The sequence below is a fragment of the Drosophila arizonae genome, chromosome 2 (genome assembly GCF_054131065.1).
Source record: "Drosophila arizonae isolate 15081-1271.41 chromosome 2, UAZ_ARI_1.0, whole genome shotgun sequence".
Lineage (NCBI taxonomy): Eukaryota > Metazoa > Arthropoda > Insecta > Diptera > Drosophilidae > Drosophila > Drosophila arizonae.
In genome coordinates, this window is record NC_142922.1 from 941,605 (window position 1) to 960,813 (window position 19,209).

At 39.6% G+C, this 19,209-nt stretch overlaps 1 protein-coding gene across 2 annotated transcripts in view; it reads right to left on the reverse strand.

Annotated features, from left to right (window-relative positions):
* Positions 1-19,209, reverse strand: part of rdx (BTB/POZ and MATH domain-containing protein rdx) — a 67,426-nt gene that overhangs the window by 23,393 nt on the left and 24,824 nt on the right. The window lies entirely within an intron of this gene.

The following is a 19,209-nucleotide window of genomic DNA, read 5'->3' on the forward strand; positions in this document are numbered from 1 at the left end:
TGCTTCTTCACGTAGGACAATGGCTGCAGGGCTGGTAATAGACTTCCCACGGCGTTTGTTTACGCTCATTAAACGTAAAAAGGTGCCACTGGCAAGGCAGCTGATGCTCTGGCACCTGTAAATGGATTGCAGCGTGTGTGGTCCCCGTATATGGTCTTTTACTTCTTACATACACTGAGAGATATGAGAGGAACTTCTGATATTAAAATACGATATGATTCACAACTAATGTAAAATAGAAGGAATTTTGTTTTCGACATTTGTCGATACAAAGTAGGATAAAATCCAATTTTCACTATTCATTCCATGAGCAGAAATAGTTACATAAAAACTATATTTATATAAAAAACAAAATAAATAAATAAATAAATAACAAAATTTTGTTTTATTTATTTCATTGCTAGTTATGTATATTATTATTGCGCTCTTCTCATTCAAAAAGCTTAATTTTTGAATTTAGAAATCAATACGCATACAAATTTCTTTAAGTGTTTCCTCTTCTTTTTTCTAACAATTACGACTGAATGGCAAATAATTCAATCTACGCTCTTTTGCTCTTTTGACGACTCCTCGACCGGCGTGATGGATGTGCGAGAGAGCTGGAGCAACATGCAAAGAATACAGACACACACTACCTCGCACATAGACTTTGTAGTTGTGGCTAGGCTAATTTGAAGAGCGTGCGTGTGTGAGTGTGTGCAAGTGGCTTTGTGTGTGGCCCAGCCGCAGCAAAACGAACGGGCGGGCGGGCTTGGTCAGGTAGCAGCGAGATGGCGAGATGGCCAGATGAGCTGCGGCGTAGGATACGTTTGTGCAGCAGACCGAAAAGGAAACCCCTTCCCAGTTTATAATACATCTTTTTGTTTCTTTAATAATTTAAATAAAGAAAAAATACGAAATGCCACCAAAGTTGTGCGGTTCTTCATATATGTATGCATGTGTGTGTGTGTGTATATTCGTGTGTCAAGCGCAGACGCAGAGCCTAAACAATCACAAGCACACACATACATACATACATACACGTGTGCTTGCATGTACACACACACGCGCACTCACAGAGCCATGCGAGACGACCTCGGCCTCGGCGCTGCTAGCAGAGCGATGAGTGGAGGAGCCACACACGAATTTGTGTTTTTCTTCTTCTTCTTTACTTACTTTTCGAACAACAGCGTTGGTGGCCGACGCGCGGCGATGCGACGCGACGCCGCTGCCGTTGACGCTAAGCATAAGGAAGAATAGCAAGAAGAAACGAAGAAACAGAAGTCGCGGCAGCAGTAGAACATTTCAAGAGAGCCGACTGCACACTTCATTGGCTTTCTTTCGAAGTGCTCCAAACGAATTGAAAGTATCTAGCAGAGAGAAAGGGTATATTAGAACAAATTTAAGCAATTGCTGGATTATAAGAGCGAGTGTTGGGACGAACTGTAATATAATACACACAAGAAAGTCACATTTATCTTTATACAGCTTTGCGGGTGTAGGGTATTACTGAGTCGTTAGACCATAACTAGCACACTTTTACCCATTGTTGTGCTCATTTTTATTGCCTTTGCTTTGTCAGGGCTTAATTGTTTTTCGGTTGTCATCATTTGTTTTGCTCTACCCCTGCCTTCCGCTCCCTCTCTCAGACCACTTCCAGCCGCATCCTTAGTTTAATGTGATTTTAATTTCATTTTCTTTGCACGACCTTTGGGTAGGTCATAAAAATAAAACGCCATCTATTGCTTGTTTATGGCTTCTTATCTGCTAATTAGTTGGATATCTAATAGCTACAGGTTGTTCTGGTTAATGTTGAGGCTTAAACATGATTAAGGTGGGACTTAAGAATGTTTAGTTAACGACTGATTGAGTGTCTAATGGAGGGAGGGGTTATTAATCAGATTATAGATCACATGACGTAAGAGAAAAGTGAAGTAATTGCGTATGGTTAGGTAGGGTATTTACTTTATTTATATATGTATGTATTAATGTACTATGAGCACTACTGTACCTGGATTTAAGTACTTCATTTAATGCACCGAAAGGGTGACAGTTTCATAGTGGGCTCTAAACTAAAAGGTAAACTTTCAAAATGAGCCGCTAATCAGTTAGAGATCGAAATATGCATACATACATACATACATATACGCTAAAACCTCGAAACTGAACAGACAAACAAACGCACAAAGAAACCCAGCGTCAAGGCCCAGTTAAGAGACAACAAACAAACAGACAAACAAAGTTTGGATATTCGAGAGTTGGCCCCAAAAAACTTGGACCAAATGAAGACAAATTGTTAATAAACATAAATGTCTTATAATGCAAGAGTGAAAACTTTGCGCGCTCAAAATAAATTCAAAAGTCGAATTACATCAAAAAAGGCAGAAAAAGAAAAAAAAAAAAAAACCAACGCAGACAGATGAACATTAAAATAAACACAAAAAAAAAAAGGCAGCAGCAGCAGGCGTCTGTTACGTACAAATCGTAACGTAGTTATCACTCTTATACCGACTCTTATACGGTGTGTGTGTGTGTGTGTGTGTGTGTGTAATTAAGCGAAATTAGGGCGGCCCAAAAGGCGCACGCCAAACAAGATGGGGAAGCGCAACAGTCGAAAACTTATTAAACACCACTATTTTCAAATACCCTGTAAGGTAGAATTATGTGTAGGCTATATTGATTTAATAGAACTGTCACTGAGAATTCAACAGGTCAGTAGTCAGAGCAAAATAAAATTAAGTATACGAAATACAGCGAATGATATATTAATGTAATATATCAACAAAATATATGTAAATATACCCAACAATTTATATTTATATTAACATAACTGATTCATAAGATATGTTAATTTTCCATATTTTTTTTTATATACATATTTTATTAAGTATACGGTATACCCACATTTAAATAACATAACTCAAGTCAGTAAGACGTTAAATTCGCAACGTCAGATTTTACAGGATATTTGTAAGTCGGTTACTTCTTTATGCGCTTTGTTCTCAATTGCTGAAGTTACAGTTTTTAAAGTTTTTTTCTTTCCTTTGCTGTTGAGTGAGCTATGCATGCACACATATGCATGTGTGTGTGTGTCTGTATGTGTGTGTAATACGCATACGAAAAAGAAAGCCGCAAAACGCTGGCAAATTTTAGGAGTTCAATCAGCAGCGCCAACTAAACCAAGTCGACGAGTTGATGTTGTTGCTGTTGCTGTTGTTGTTGCTGCTGTTGCTGTTGCTTCGTTTCGCTTATTACGTCGCCTGCTTGAGCCGGCGCGGCTTGTGGCGCGCAGTCGTGCCCCCTTTTTTTTGGCCATGTGACGTTGCCGCCGCCACCGCCGCTGCTGGTGCTGCTGTCGCCGGCGTCGCTGCCGCCGTTAACGCTTGCACAAAAACGTGTCGCGCTTGTTATGTAATCGTTCACAACGAGGCGGCGAGGCGAAGTTAGCGACGTCGACAGCGACGCCGACTGCTGACGCTGGCTACGGTTTGTCATTTGGCTCTAGACGTTTTCTTTTATTTATTTCTTTATTTATTCATTTTTGTTGTTGTTCGTGTATGCCAAATTTCGGTGTTGCCAAAAAGCAGTTACCAAAAAATAAAAAAATATATATATGCCGTATGCAACTGCAACTGCAGCAGCAGCCGTAGCCGCAGCCGTGGAAACTGTGGGCGCTGCAATTCGTTTGCGTTACTCTCGCTCTGTCTCTCCCTCTCTCTGTCACTCTACGTCTTTCTGCTGCTGCCGCTCTATTGCTGAGCTGCGCTTGTTTATAATTTGCTGCGCTTTTTAAGCGCTTTGGCATGAAAAAGAGGTGAAACTAATTTTTTTTGTGTGTTTGGTATTTGTTGGGGAGTGTGTGGCAGCTAGACTTGCTGTTGTTGTTGTTGTTGCTGTTGTTAGTGGTGTGGAAATCCCTCGGTGTGTGTTTATGTAATACATATTTCGTCTTGGATTTTTGTTGCTGCCTAGGCTGCAGCTAGTGGGCGCTGCCATATGTACATACATATATACATATGCATGTGTATGTATGCATGTGTGCATAAATGTCACTCAACTGCAGCTTTGGCTTCCATTGGAAACCATTCCAGTTCAATCCTTAGCAATTAAGCTTAGATTGGATTGCACAACGGCAACAATTGAAATTAGAAAGGCTGCAAATTTTGTTTCTCCTCTTTTTTTTCTTTTTTCTTTTTTTTTTTGGGAGATCAAAATGAAAACAAAGGCAGAGGCAGCAGCAACAGCGTCTGCCTGTGGCTTTAGTTGTTGTTGTTGGCGTGAAAGGTGAAAGGTGTAGATAATCGGCAATAGCAGCAAAAGCAACAACAACTGCAAAGAGAGTTTGACTCATGTGAGAGCAATAAGTGAGTGAAAGAGAGAGTGTGTGATTGCTGTGCAAGCCTGCGCGCATGTGTGTGTGTGTGTGTCTTATATGAGAGCTGGTAAAGATTTGTGTGCATATGTATGTGTGTGTGTGTTCAGCTCATGTGAGAGTTGTGCATGCTTCGCCTGTGTTTGTGTGTGTGTGTGTGTGCACAATACAAAAATCGCGGGTGGTTTCATTTTGTCTTTTGTTTTAATACAAATCTCAACTCGACAAATTTTGCAACTCTCTTTTTTGGGGTGTTACGAATTCAAGTGAAATCGTCCCGTAAAACGTAAAAGGTAAAAAGTGCATGATTTTTTTTTTACTCTTGATATTTTTTCATCATGTATCTCTGTTTGTCATTTTGTTTTTGGGTGTTTGTTTTGGACCGCGCATAGTTCCGGCATTGTTTGGATTTGCCCAGCCAGCTGGATATGCAGGCGAGACTTAAATTGATTGGCCAAAACAAAAAACGAAAGGAAATTGAATTTCAAATGGAGTGCAGATGAGAAATGAATTAAGTTGGGCAAGGGCAAGGGGGAAGGGCAGGGGATGGTCTGGGCATAATGAAAGTAACTGTTGTTGTTGCTGCTTTCATCATTCATTTCCTATATACAGCTATAATTGACAACTGTTCTACCAGTGCATGGCAACTGGAATGTCAACTGTTATACACAATAGATTTCAATAAATAGCAAGTGTTCTTATAAATATGCATGTAGTAAATGCCAACTGTTATACATGACTAAAAAGAGAATTTCAGTTGTTTTTAACTTAACTGTTATATGCACATAATCTATCATAATGCAAACCGATATAGTAACTGTTGTGCCAACTGTTATACAGTATATTAAAATACAAAACTGTTATGCAGGATGTATGTAAGTTTATAAAAGCACAACACATAGATTTATAAAGGAAATAACTGATAAGTATGAAACTGAGCTTCTATATCTCATCTGTTATACTGTTATACACATAATATAATATGCAATATAATGTGCTATAGCATATTACCATTTATGTTTATAGGGATTTAAAATGTATAGCTAAAAACTGTTATACAAGCAGGAGAAATGTTATACGTACAGCACCCACAATAGATAATTCATTGTTGGCAAAGAAAAGCATGAATATGTGATTTGAAGAGTCATGGAACTGATAGTGCCACCCCCAGCTCCAGCCCCGTGCCCCCCTTTGCGTGTGTGTGCGCCGCCTTTGGCTTTGCCATTACCTTTCCAATTCCCCCATTAGGCCCAACAACTGACAAACAAAATGGAAATGAACTTTGAATTCAAATTTTTTGACTTTGACTTGCGTCGGGCATCAAAAAGTTGGGTAAGGGCGGAGGGGGCAGCTGGACAAAAAGTGCTCATTGTTTTGCATAAGTTGAATGGAAGAGAAAAGACTTGAAAACATGAAAAAGAAAAAAGCAGATCACCTTTCGTTTTTCACGCTGCTGAGAAAGTCATTAAGTGAATGCTCCCCCCATGCCACAAATTAGAGTTCAAATTAAGTGATTATTATTATCTCCTCCAGCGCTCAGACGATGGCCACTCACTTCGACTCCACTCCGACACCGACTTCGACTTCGACTCCGAATTTGATTTTCCATTTTCCACAGCTCTGATTTCGATTTCGCTCCGATATTTTTCCAGCACAACTCCAACCTTACCGAGCTCCGACTTGTAGTGTTAACTCAGAATAACTCTTCGACTTTAAGCATGCTAATGATGCCAATTCCGACTCCAGTTCAATTCCGATTCCGACGACTCCTCCAATTTCAACACAGAGCTCGACTATTCCAACTACTTTTCCGATTTCCATTCCCACTCCAATATCTATATGAACCGACAGGGACTGCAATTCCAGCTCCGAATCCGATGATTTTATTTACTCCTAATCCGCCTCCACCTCCATCTTGATTTCTACTACTAATCTCATTCATTTCAGTATACGATCTTCGTTTTGAGTACGTTTCTAGCTTTAAATTCTGAATCTAAGTCCAACTCCGATGTATACGATCTCGACTCCGATTCGTTTCGTTTCCAGCCCCGACTTCGACGTTTAATCCAAGACTAGGATTACAATTTAAATTCCTTCTTCAACTCTTAATCCGAGGCAACTACAACTACAACTGACTACAATTCCAACTCCTTCGATTCCGTATTTGACTTAATTTCTAATTCCGATTTTGATTCGGAGTTTTATCCCGAATAAAAACGACTTAAATCCCAACTTGATTTCTATATAAGAGCTTACAACATGATTTCTAGCCCAGATTTCGTCTTCAATGCTTATTCCAAATCGGATTCAGAAGCAGATTTTGCTTTTGGACACGACTCGAAATTTGACTCCGAATGCAACTTCGACTTGACTTTCATTCCCGAATTTTGATTTGGACTTTGGCTAACTATAAATGCAATGCCCATTCCACATTCAACTCCGAAACTCCAATACGCAACTCCAATACCAGACCAACCCCCAGACCGTTAACTGTTCTACACATTATATATGCATTTGCCATACTTTTTAGACACTTTCAAATTTGGATTGCACAATGCCAAAAGCCTCAGAAAAATCATTTTTCACGTCAATTGGAAGCAGTTGCAAAAGTTGTTAAGCAAAAGCCCAAAACGACAATTTGCGCTCAACTTTCCACAGACGCCGCTGCTGTCGCTGCAGTCGACGTCGGCAGCGACGGCTGTTATGTCATAGCCAGCAACGACGCGACGTCGCGACACCGGGAGCTGCGATTTCCCTCAAGTGAAACTGTGCAGCAACTTTTTGAAATTTGTTGAATTTTTTGTTGTTGTTGTTGTTTTTGTTTTTGGAAAGCCGCGACGCTTCATGAAGCTGACTGTGCCGCTGCCGCTGCCACTGCTGCTGCAGAGCGTAGGCCTCAAAACCAACAACAACAACAACAACGGGAGCAACAGCTACAACAATAGCAACAACAATAACAATAGCAATGAAACGAAATCGAAAGTCTGCGCATCCGCAATTAAAACAAAAACTTTTGACCGCGTCTAAAAACGCCCGCAAAACGCGTGTTTTTATACTCATTCACGAAAGTGAATCAGTATATTGGTTTTGTGCAATGTCCGTCTTGCTGTCCGTCCGTCTGTCCGTCTGTCCGTCCGTCCGTCTGTCCGTCTGTCCGTATGAACGCAATCTATTTCGGCGCTATTGAAGCTAGAGACTTGAAATTTGGAACACATACTCGTGTATATCTCCGATTTATAAAGTGTTAAAATTTTCCCGATCCGCCCACTAGGGGCGTGGCAAATCGGAAAATGCATTTTCCGATATACGAGAAATCATGTTTGTTGAAGAGCTAGAAAGCTGAAACTTGGTATGTAGGTCCGCGTTGACCACCCAAGATCACGAGCTATGGCGGATATATCTACGCCCATTGGGGGCGTGGCAAATCGGATAAAACTGTATCTCCTAAAGTTGTAAACCTAGAATGCTGAAATTTTGCACGTCAGCTAATGGTATGATTCTATAAAGTCTGAAGATAAATTATAAGTCTACGCCCGTTGGGGGCGTGGCAAATCGGACCTGAAGATATAGTGATTTTTTAAATTCTCCTATATTTTGGACACTATTGATGAAAGAGACCTCAAATTTTGTATATATACTCGGACTGATCACCCAAGACCAAAAAGTTTTGTCGGATATATGTCCGCCCACAGGGGGCGTGGCAAACCGCAAAAGTTTATATCTCCTAAAGTATAATAGCTAGAAGCTTCAAATTTGGATAGTTGAGTTACTGGTAGCCTCCTCTATCGATTCCCCAAAAATAATTTTTACGCCTCTTTAGGGGCGTGGCATATCGAAAAATACCCTGTAATTTTCACATTTTTTGAGGGTAAGCATTCAAACTTTGCAGTTAGGGTAACGTTATCTCTTTCTAAAAACCGACCAAAAATGAGGTGTCTACGCCAAGTTGGGGCGTGGCAAATCGGAAAAACCTGTATATTCTACAGTACTAGAACGAAACTTAACTACTAAATTGTTGATGGGATGTGAATGAGTATTCCGCAGTCGGTAACGCCCGACTGCAACGTTCTTACTTGTTTTCTTTTTTTTTTCGTTGTTTCTCTTTGACCTCATTTGAAACGCAGCAGTTTAACAATAGATGGCGCCAATATCAACTCGAATAACTGACCAGGCTCACTGAGCCAAAGCGTTTTAAAACGCGTACGAAACGCAGGCGATTTTCCATCTCATGTCCTTCTTCGAAGTACAGCAATTAAACAATAGATGGCGCTGCGAAGATCAGTAGCTGATCAACTTTAAATTTTCTAAATAAATATTGGAATGTTTCACTAGGTTGAACATATGGAAATGACAAATTTCAACATGTGCTTTAACCAGTTTTTCTCTTTTCAGCCAAGTCTTATGCGGAAGCCATGATATCATCAGCGCAGACAGCCAAATTTTAGGGCATTCAGCAAAAAAAAAAAAAAAAATTGTCAAAAAAATTGTTCAACAGGAATTTTCAACTGGTTTTCTGAGCTTTAAGTTTTTGCATTAAATTGAATTCTTTTCAGTTTTATTTTTATTTTTCGTTCGCCTGGTGTCGATTTAAATGAATAATTGCAAAAGGCTCTGTAAACTGGGTCGATCGAAACGATCGATCGATGGATCACTCGAGCTGCGCAATTTAAATAAATTATAATTACTCACGTGCAGGATTTGGTATTTGCAGCTGTGGAAAGCCTTTAAAGGGTTTTTTTACATACCTGCAAAGAGAGGAGGTAAGAAAATATTTATGAAATGCATTCGAGGCATAAACGCTAAAATAACTAAGAGGTAGACAGTGGCAATGACTGACTAGTAGATACCCTGTTACTTTTTTACGCTTCACTTGGTTAACGAGGGTACTCTAGTCGGGAGTGACCGACTAGGAGACACTTACTCATTCCTTTTTCATAACAACCAATACACACCCACATATTCATCTGATTACTGATCATACTCGTGCCGCCCAAGAGCCCCCACGCTATAAATTCGCTTAATTGAACTTCAGTTCTGTCTGCACGATCTTAATGAAATTAGCAGAGCGTAATTATGAGATCAGAATGGAACTATACAGCAAAGATCAAGTCGGTATCATTTGATATATCTGAAGATTGACAATTCTGAAGAGAAAAGGGGGAAGAGTATCAAAATCATATGAATCGCATATCCATATTAAAATAATAAATAAAGAATGTATTCAAATATACAAATCAAATCAGCTTTTGTACTTAATATGAGATCATTGAGATCATTAAAAAACCCCATATACCCCAGTTTAACCTATTCCCATCGAGTTCAGGCTCAAACACTTAATTTCAGCCCACATTAAAAGTTTCACAACACTAAAAAATAAGTCTATTGAAATTGTGTTTAATGCCTTGTAAAAATGTCAAAAATTAAAAAACATTTTTCGAATATCAAAAGAAAAATTGATGTTTCGTACATTAAAAAACTGATGAACGATAAATCGAAATTCAACTGAGCCATAAATATAAACATGACACGAAACAAACTGAAATTGGAACAAAGTTCGAAATCCATTTCGAAATTTACAACTGGGAAGTTGAACAAAAGTTTGTGTGTGCGAGTGTGTGTGTGTGTGTGTGTGTGTGTGTGTATGTGTGTGTATGCTGAGGGTAGCTGTGATATTAATCCAGCCATAAATCAACTGTCACGTCAAAAGTTGACATGGGACATGGCTCTGTTTACTGGGCCTATGACTTCGCTGCTGCTGCTGCTGCTGCTTCTTCTTCTTCTTCTTTGTCGCAAACCCCATGTCTTATTTCCAATGCGACAAGCGTAGCTAGCGTTGTCTTGCTGCTAGGGTCAACTCATCTAAAGCCACTCCCCGACTCAGCCAAGAGACGAGCCGAATCAACGCGCTGCTGGCAATGAGCCAAGTTATGTATTGTGTATTTGTGTGTGTGTGTGCGTATAGAGGAAAGACAAATAAGTGTGCCTTAGTCGGGTGTGCATAGCCAGAATATATGCTACTACTACTATATATACTACTATATATACTACTATATATATACTCTAAACTATATACTGCTATATATACTACCAAACGAATCTAGGTTCGTGGGAGGTATATTGATTTATAGATCATGGACATACTGGAATAATTGTGATTCTGGTGTAGTGAATGTCTGCATTATAAGCATCTATATACCCAATTCGGCCTGTCTAACTTACCTAATATCGATAATTATCGATGTTTATAAAATTGAAATTACATACAACTTGAATTAAGAGCACATCTATTAGCAATAAACCGCGTTCACCCATTAAAACTTTCGAATCTTCAATAACTGAACTGTAAAAATATTTATTTCTATATCGATAACTCAATGATGAACTTTTAGTACATTCATTTGAATAGCATAGGTATTATAAATTAAAGAACTGTAGCCTTTTTAGTTGCTGAGTTGGATGGGTTCATATAGATGAATGCGAATGGGTAGAGAGGAATAGATCTTCCTTAGATCATTAGTAACTTTCGTATCTAGCAGCATTGACAAGCTGAGTATAATCATAGCAGTTGATCTATCTCTCTCTACAGTTCCCCCTCTTCATCAATCCATTCATCGTCCATTCGTCTATAAATGTTTCACTCTCCTCCATTTCTCCCATATAGATAGCTCTATTCCATCATAGTCAATTGTGTAGTTACTGCTCTTCTTTCACATTCCCATGCAAACTAATATACCCCACTTTAAGCCCACTTTCAGTGGGTATTCAGCTCGAGTTGAAACAATAAATACATTGGCACGCATTTTTATCCATTGCCGCGCCGAAGGCAATGCCCATGTTGATGCTGCCGCTGCCGCTGCTGCTGCTGCTGCTGCCGACGTCTTTAACAGCGGCTAGTTTCACGGCCAGCATCCGCTCTCCCCGGCCCGCTGCTGCCCCGCCCAGTCTGCCCACTTCTTCGGCTTCATAGGCCCCTCTTAATATAGGCATATATTTTGCAGAGCTTGAAGTGAAAAGCCGGCTCGCTTTGCCTTGTCAAGTGCTTTTGTTGTTGTTGCTGTTGTCGCTTTGTTTCACACAAATTTGACGGCAATGGCCGCGCAACAACAACAACAAGTAACAAACAAACAACAATCACAATTTGCGTTTCAAGAGACATTTGAAAGAGAGGGAGAGAGAGAGAGAGAGAGAAAATGTTTTCTGCGCCGCTTGGCAACAATTTAAAGTCAATTAAAGCAGAGACTAAGCCGTAGAAGAGTTCACTAAACGAGGGTCGACCGAAGACTTTCTAATAGGCAGAGCTGGTTAGAATATGGAATTATTTCCAATTACTGCACTCAAGTTGGGTTAAAAAATATTGTTGTCCAGCCAGCAAAAGTATTGATAATTATCGATTGACATAGGTTTAGCTATCGATAACAAATTACATTACGAGTGCGTTAGCCTATATGGCAAATCTTTAGATATCAATCGATAGTCGATGTTATCGATAACAACTTACATTGATATGAAGCTGGAGAGATGCCTATATAGGAAATCTTTTTCAGGTCCGGCAAATCAAATGATAGATTATTAGGAGAAAAATTATCGATAATTATTGATCGATACTTTATTTCAAAAAACATTCTTATCGATAACTCAATTTATGACATATTTTAAATGGATAAATGGATAGAGATATAAATTAGAGCTAGGCATTAGTTAGGCCTTTCGATACCCCAATTGAGTTCAGCAAAGAGAAGGAGAGAGAGATGGAGCAAGAGCGAGAGCAAAGACTATGAAAGTAGATAGAGCAACGATATCATAAATTGTAAATTGAAAAAGAAAAAAGAAAACGAAATTCGTTTAAAGGAGAAATCATTAAACGAGGGCTCAAGCTAAAGACCAAAGCAAGATATACTCCTACAACAACAACAACAACAACAAAGCTCAATTGAGCTCGAGTTATATTTATGACAGTTGCTGCTGTTGCTGTTGTTGTTGTTGCTTGTAGTTTCGCTGCTGCTGCTGTTGCTGCTTTCCCATTTGCATGCGACAATCGCGAAATGCAAATTTGGTGCACCGAAGCGTTTTGCGAGCGTTTAAAGTCGCGCGTGAAAGTCGCGTTGCAACTGCGGGCGAGAACTAGCAAAGTTCAATTGAGTCAATCAATAGAAATGAACTAATACAGTTATCGAATAATTATATTTATGAACGAACTAGTTAATTCAAGGTGCAGTGCTTTAGTGGTTCAGTGAACTGGTTCCTGCAACTCCAACTCAAAAGCTCATGAACTAGTGAGCAGAGGAACTTGTGCAATTGTATTGAATCGGTAATCAAATTGAAAGACAAGTTTCAATTCTTATTCTTGGCTATTGTGCTTGATTATAGTTCCAGTTCCAGTTCCAGTTCCAGCTCCACTTTTGGCACGATCATCGTTCATCGTGCTGCTCGGAGCGACAGACGCCTCAGCTCCAATTAGGGCAGCTAATGAAGCCCAAAATGTGGAACGCTGGCAATTTGCAGCCGACCTTTGCATGCAACCTTCGTGTTGCCTTAATTTATATGCAAGTGGATGTATCCCTCTTTCCTGCTGAATATACGTGTATGTATGTATGTATGTATGCATATGTGTATGTAATTGCATCTAAAGTTGCAGTTGCTGTTGCTGTGTCTGTAATGACATCTGTATGACATGCGTGTCTGTATATTTACCTACATACATATGTATGTGTGTCTCTTGTCTGTGTGGAATTTATATGTATATGTAATTTGTAGTGCATCTCTCTCTATCTGCAATAGCAAAATACATCCCACCTAACTATGCACCAGAATTTACTTTATATTTTCACTGATATTTTATTTTATATTTTGTTTTATTTATATGTGAATCTTCATCCGGTTCATATTTGTATCCGTATCTGTATCTATATAGAGTTTAGGATCAGTATGGGCCTTGAAATCTATATCTATCTTTGTATCTACATATGCTTGTATCTATATAGAGTCGAAGGTCCCTAGCTGTCTTTTCATCTGTATCTGTATATGTGCATCTGTATACGGTTCTCTATTTGAATTTGTATCTGTATCCGTGCAAGTATTCTACTTGTATTTGATTCTCAACCCTTATCTATATCTCCATGTGTCTCTGATTCACTATTTGCATTTATATCTGTATCTACAAACGTGGGTGTATCTCTATCTATGCATACGTCGTAGCTGTATCTGTCTAAGCTTGTGTATCTGTGCCCAAATCTCTATTTACATCCATATCTACAGCATATGTATCTGCATATCTATCTTAGTATCTTTTACTGTGTACCTGCATCTGTATCTGCATTCATATTTCTATCTGTTACTGCATGTTTGACCTACTTCTGGCTGTTGTAAAAATTCAATAATAAAAATGGAAAATTAACTGAGCCAAAGCCAGAAACAGACACAGCGCCAGATTCAGTCAGAGTCAGAGTCAGAGTCAGAAGCAGAGGCAGAGGCAGAGGCAGAGACAGCCGGCAGCATTGATAAGAGACCCAACAAAAAGCTGAAATTGAATCAAGGCTGCAGCAGTTCGGCACGATTTCTACTTTTAACTGCCCTTCGTTTGTAGCTCAGCTGAAGACACAGACAGACAGACAGACAGAGAGACAGACAAAGAGACAGACAGAGAAACAGAAAGCCCAGAGCCAAGGAGGAGACTTGCTTGCACCCATTTCCCCATTTGCCCATTTCCACTCCCCGTACGAAACGTGAGTGCCCCCCTGCCCAACTCTATCTCTACCCCCGCTTCACGCCCCTCGGCCTCCTCCCATGGAGGGGCGATGCGTGTGCGTACGTGATGCAATCAAAATGTTATTAATAACGCAATAAACTAAAGTAAAGTAACCATCATTTCGACCATTAAAATGCACACATTTTGCGCTACGTGCCGGGCCATAAAAAAGAGACAGAAACCAAAAGTGAGCAGAAAAAACCAAATGCAAACCCAAACCGTAACCTAAAACCCCAAATCCAACAACAATACGTAAACCTAAAAAAAAAAAAAAAAAAACACAGAGAAGAAGCAGCAGCAGTAGTTGGATAAATGTCATGTTCAAGTTTATGGCTACAGTAGTAACTGCTGTACGCGAACAGATCGGAGAGAGAGAGAGGGAGAGAGAGAGAGAGAGAGCTAGAGGCTGAGAAAGGAAAGAAAGTTAGAGACAGAGAGAGGAAGAGAGATAGCTCTCTATCTAGAGAGAGAGAGAGAGAGAGAGCTAAAGACAGAGAAAGGAACAAAAGTTAGACACAGAGAGAGGAAAGAGATATAGAGAGGGAGAGGCAGAGAGATAGCTCTCTATCTAGAGAGAGAGAGAGATAGAGCGAGCGAGAGAGAGAGAAGAAAGGCAGAGAAAGAAGAGAGAGAGAGTTAGATACAGAGAACGAGAAAGGAAGGGGAAACCGGTAGAGAGAGAGAGAGAGAGATCACAGGGGCTTGCTTCAGTATTCTATTAAATTCAAATTTCGCTATAAGAGCTATAAATGTCATTATAAGCGGATTATACTGTAGTTCTATTGAACTTGTATTAAATCCAACTGAATAATCTCTATATTCTATACCAATAAGGAACCAGGTCACTTGGACATTCCAGACACAATTACAACAACAACAACAACTACTACTACTACTACTACTATAATCGCTATAGCAATTGCCGTTGCTCTGAAACCTTGAACGTTCTTCATCATTTTTATTGTTTCAGTGTCTTTTGACTTTTCTCTTATCGCGTGTGTTGTACAATATAACAATTTAGTGTTGTAAAGTGCCGCCATTAGTGCTGCGAGTCGCAGTAAATTTCCAATTATTTTTGCCTTCGCATTGGCAATTTAAGTCTTAATTAATGTTAATAAATTCTTAACATAAGACATTTTACAGCCCATATTTGCAAACATATTCTACATGTGCAGTGTTGCAAAACGCGAGCGCAAAGACAAACAATATATTAGGAATTACAGTCAACTCGCGAATTCCTTAGAATGTGTCACTAAGGTGTTAGCATGAAGCAAAGGCATTTCACAATTTGGTTTTTACCTGCTCTGCAGGTGCTTGGATGCCCGCTAACAAGGTCGGCAAATTGGGCATATTAGCTTTCAATATTATATACTCTATACTGGGTAGACTACCTCTGTGTATAAGCTTTTCTGAACGCGTATTTAGCAGTCAGTATTGCCCATTTGCTTTGGCAACTGCCAAGTAAACTCGAAAACTATCGCTATTAACTTCTAGCTGAGCAAATATTGATCTATCTAACGTCTATTTATATATGGAACTAGAATTTGTACCCAACCCAGCCAAGTCTCACAGAAACTTTCGTATTTCATCCTCCCTTTTTTCGCTTTTTTCTTTGTTTTCGTTTTATTGTTTTAATGAACTGAGTTGGTTTTTTGTTGTTGACCCTGAACCCAGCAGAAGTTTCGGGTTTGCTGAGGGTTTTTTCCTCTCTCCGTGTTCTTTCTGCTTTCGGGCAATGTTTGCTTGCTATAGAATGTGTGTTTGGTTTGTGCCATGCCCAGAGGACTGACGGACGTCGGACGACGTTGATATGGGCGAGAAGTATTTGAACTCATTTGACTCTCGACGTTTTTTGTTGGCCTTATTGAAATTTGTCATAATTTCGTTGGCTTTAGACGGCATAATTAACGAGCTGCGTGTCTGTCTGTCCCGTAATTATGAGCGCTAGAAGCCAACGTGTATGTGAATATATATATATATATATTTGTGCATATGTATTACGTCTATATGGCTGTCTTAGTCTCTGTTTGCCTATCCGTCTCGAGTGTGAATCGTTTGGGGCGCATTAAACGTGCGATGAGCTCTCTCAAGGTTTTAGGGCGATTTTGGGCAGCGATTTTTGTTTCTTTTGGGTAGAGCCCGAGGCGAAGCGGGTTCTTTTACTGCCTGGCCTTGAGAGCGGTGAATTCTTTTTCTTTTTATGTTGCTCCTCCTTCTCCTCCTCCTACTTCTTCTTAGAGTGGTACACGAAAGCAGCTATAAAAAAAAGTTATGCTGGACTTTTAAGTGCCGAAATTTGCATATTTTTTGGCGAGATAATTGTGACAAGATACAAACAGAAGAAACTTAAACTAGGGCTAAAAACAGTCGAATCTGGCAAGAGCAAAGCGAATTATGTTTCATTTCAAATGTCTCATGCCAGTGTCACGTTATGTCATTAAATATGTTTCAATATAGGCAAATTTTATAACTTTATTATTTTGTTTTCTTGCCAAATATCTCAAGGACATGTCCTGTGCCATTGGAAGGCCTTCCTTTGGTAGATTAACTGTATAATTATGCAGACTTTCCATTCATGTCTAAATAGCTCGAATGAAAATAGTACATTGTGCCATTCCAAACGTTCCAGCTGCAGTGGAGCTTAAATAAACCCTCGAAAAATCTTAAATCTCTTAGACATTTCTTGATTTCAATTACATTTTTGATAAATATCCATTTAACTACACCTTTTAAGCGCATAATAGGCCACGCTGTGTCATTCCATTCGTTCCGTCTGCAGATTAATAGCTTGCAAATGCACAAGATAAGTTATAATATCTTGTAAGCGCTTATTAAAGATTGTAAATGACATGGAATCACAACGATTTAACAGCCTCGTCGCGATTAAGATAGCATCGGGCATTGTTCGTGCTGGCTCGAGTTGAGTTGCGAGATGGGATGGATCTTCCTTAAGATATCTTCTTCATCTTTTTTTCTCCCTCGTCTTTTCCCGCTGACAAAAAAGCGACAAGAGAACACAGAGAACCAGCCCCCATCAAGTCAAATAAAGTCAATTGAAGTTGCACACAATGGCAGACATACAACAACAACAACAACAACAACAACAACAGCTACAACACGAAAAAGTGAAGGCAACAACAACAAAGCGCAGATACTGAGACAGCCGCAGCGAAATGCAGATCAACATAAAATGAAAATAAATCAAAACGTAAACAAAAATTTTGTTGCTTTTTTTTTTTGCATAAAAAGCAAACCAAGCGGTAGTGAAACAGAAAACACAAAAAAAAACTCAACCGCTGAGGATGCCAAATGAAACTTTTCACCATTTTGCATAACAATTTGTATCTTTCAGTGGAGCGCGTTAAAGCAATACAACAACAGCAACAACAACAACAGCGACAACAATAACGACACAAGGGGCCAACTTTTACTCGCTGTTGCTTAACTTTAAATTTGTGTGTGGATAAGAGGGCGCGGAGGAGAGCAGTGAAGCGAACGAACAAACCAACGGAGGCCATAAAAAGGGATTGGGATTGAGTGTTGAACTAGGGCTTGAGCTGGAGCAGGAGCACAAAAACCAACCAGCATTGCATGCCAGATGCAAAACATACTCACACACTCAAAACTGTGTGTGTGTGCGCGCTCTAAACGTGTGGAAAAGGCGGTGGCTACGAAATTAACTCAAACTGTCGACAGCCCAAAGAGAACGTCAACGATGACGCTGATGAGCACGAGGACGTGGACGAGGACGAGGACGAGAGCAAGAACGAGAGCGAGGACGCAGCGTGTAACTAAACCGATGCAGACGATGCACAGCAGGCCATTATATCCCCCTCTCGCTCCCCCTCACTCCAGCAACGCACCGACAAAGCTCGTTTCAATTTAAATGCAACTGACATTAAATTTACTACTTTGGCGACTACTGTGTGAGAGAGCGGCAGAACGGGAGAGTACGACAGAGAGAGAGAGAGAGAGAGAGAACGCAGAGCAGCAAGTAAAGGGGGTTGGTGTCTGCGGTTTTCAACAGTTGCATATGCGAGAGCAAAGCGTGCGTCTCTGTGTGCGTGTGTTGTCTTTTTTTTTTTGCCTGCTACTCGAGGCGAAGTTGAAATGGGCGAGCACTGCAATCAGCTGCAGGCAGAGCGAGTGGGAGAGGGCGAGCGGAGAGTGAGTAGCCTGTGCAGACATTGTTGTCGCTGTCTGGTAAACTAAATTTAATGAACTGGCGCAGCCTTAAAGCGAAACTTAACGGCAATGGGCTACAGTATGGCTGTAGGAGTAGATAGAGAGTAGCCGTAGGCGCACTGAGAGGGAGCGACGAGAGCAGCAAGAGCAAGTTGAATGCAAGTGAGCAGCAGGTTTAGCAAAGGCGGAAAAGAGAGGGTGCGACAACAGGCGTTGATCTTTTCAATAATTTATTTAATAAATTACAATAAATATATTTTATTATTATATATTAAATTATAGATATTTTATATTTTTGATTAAAGTGCAATAATAATATAAATATATGATAATATATTTCGTTTGTCTGTATTTCCTGTTTCCTATAGCAATTTCAATCGATTTTGGCCCACTGTGCGCTGCTTATGCTCAATGCAAATGTTGTCGAATTGTGCAATAAGCAAAGCAAAGCTAAGAAAAAAAATATTTACAAATGCATATTTTTATATGCAACAAGAACAAGCAAAGGCGTTAGCTCTTGTGTTATAGAAGTTTAAATACCCTATACAAATATAAATGAATTATATTGATATAAAAAACTCTTTTTTTCAAGTTTAATTTATTTCACTTTTAATTTAAATATGATAGTATTATTTTAATATAATATTATAATAACATTATAATACCCTTTCTTTTCACTCCTCATATACTATATGTTATACTGCATTTCCTTACTATTATTATTGTTGGAAAACTCTTCGCCTTTACTACACAAATTTCCCGCTCTCTTGATCTCATAACTCGAATTTCCTTCAAGTGTGGGCGTCTTTTTTCCCGAACACAAAGAAAAGCTCACGAATTGTCGCCAGATTTTGGAGATTGTCCCATAGCAGCTGCAGTTGGGCAATTGAGATAAAAAGTTGCCAAGAGACAAGAGACAAGCGACAAG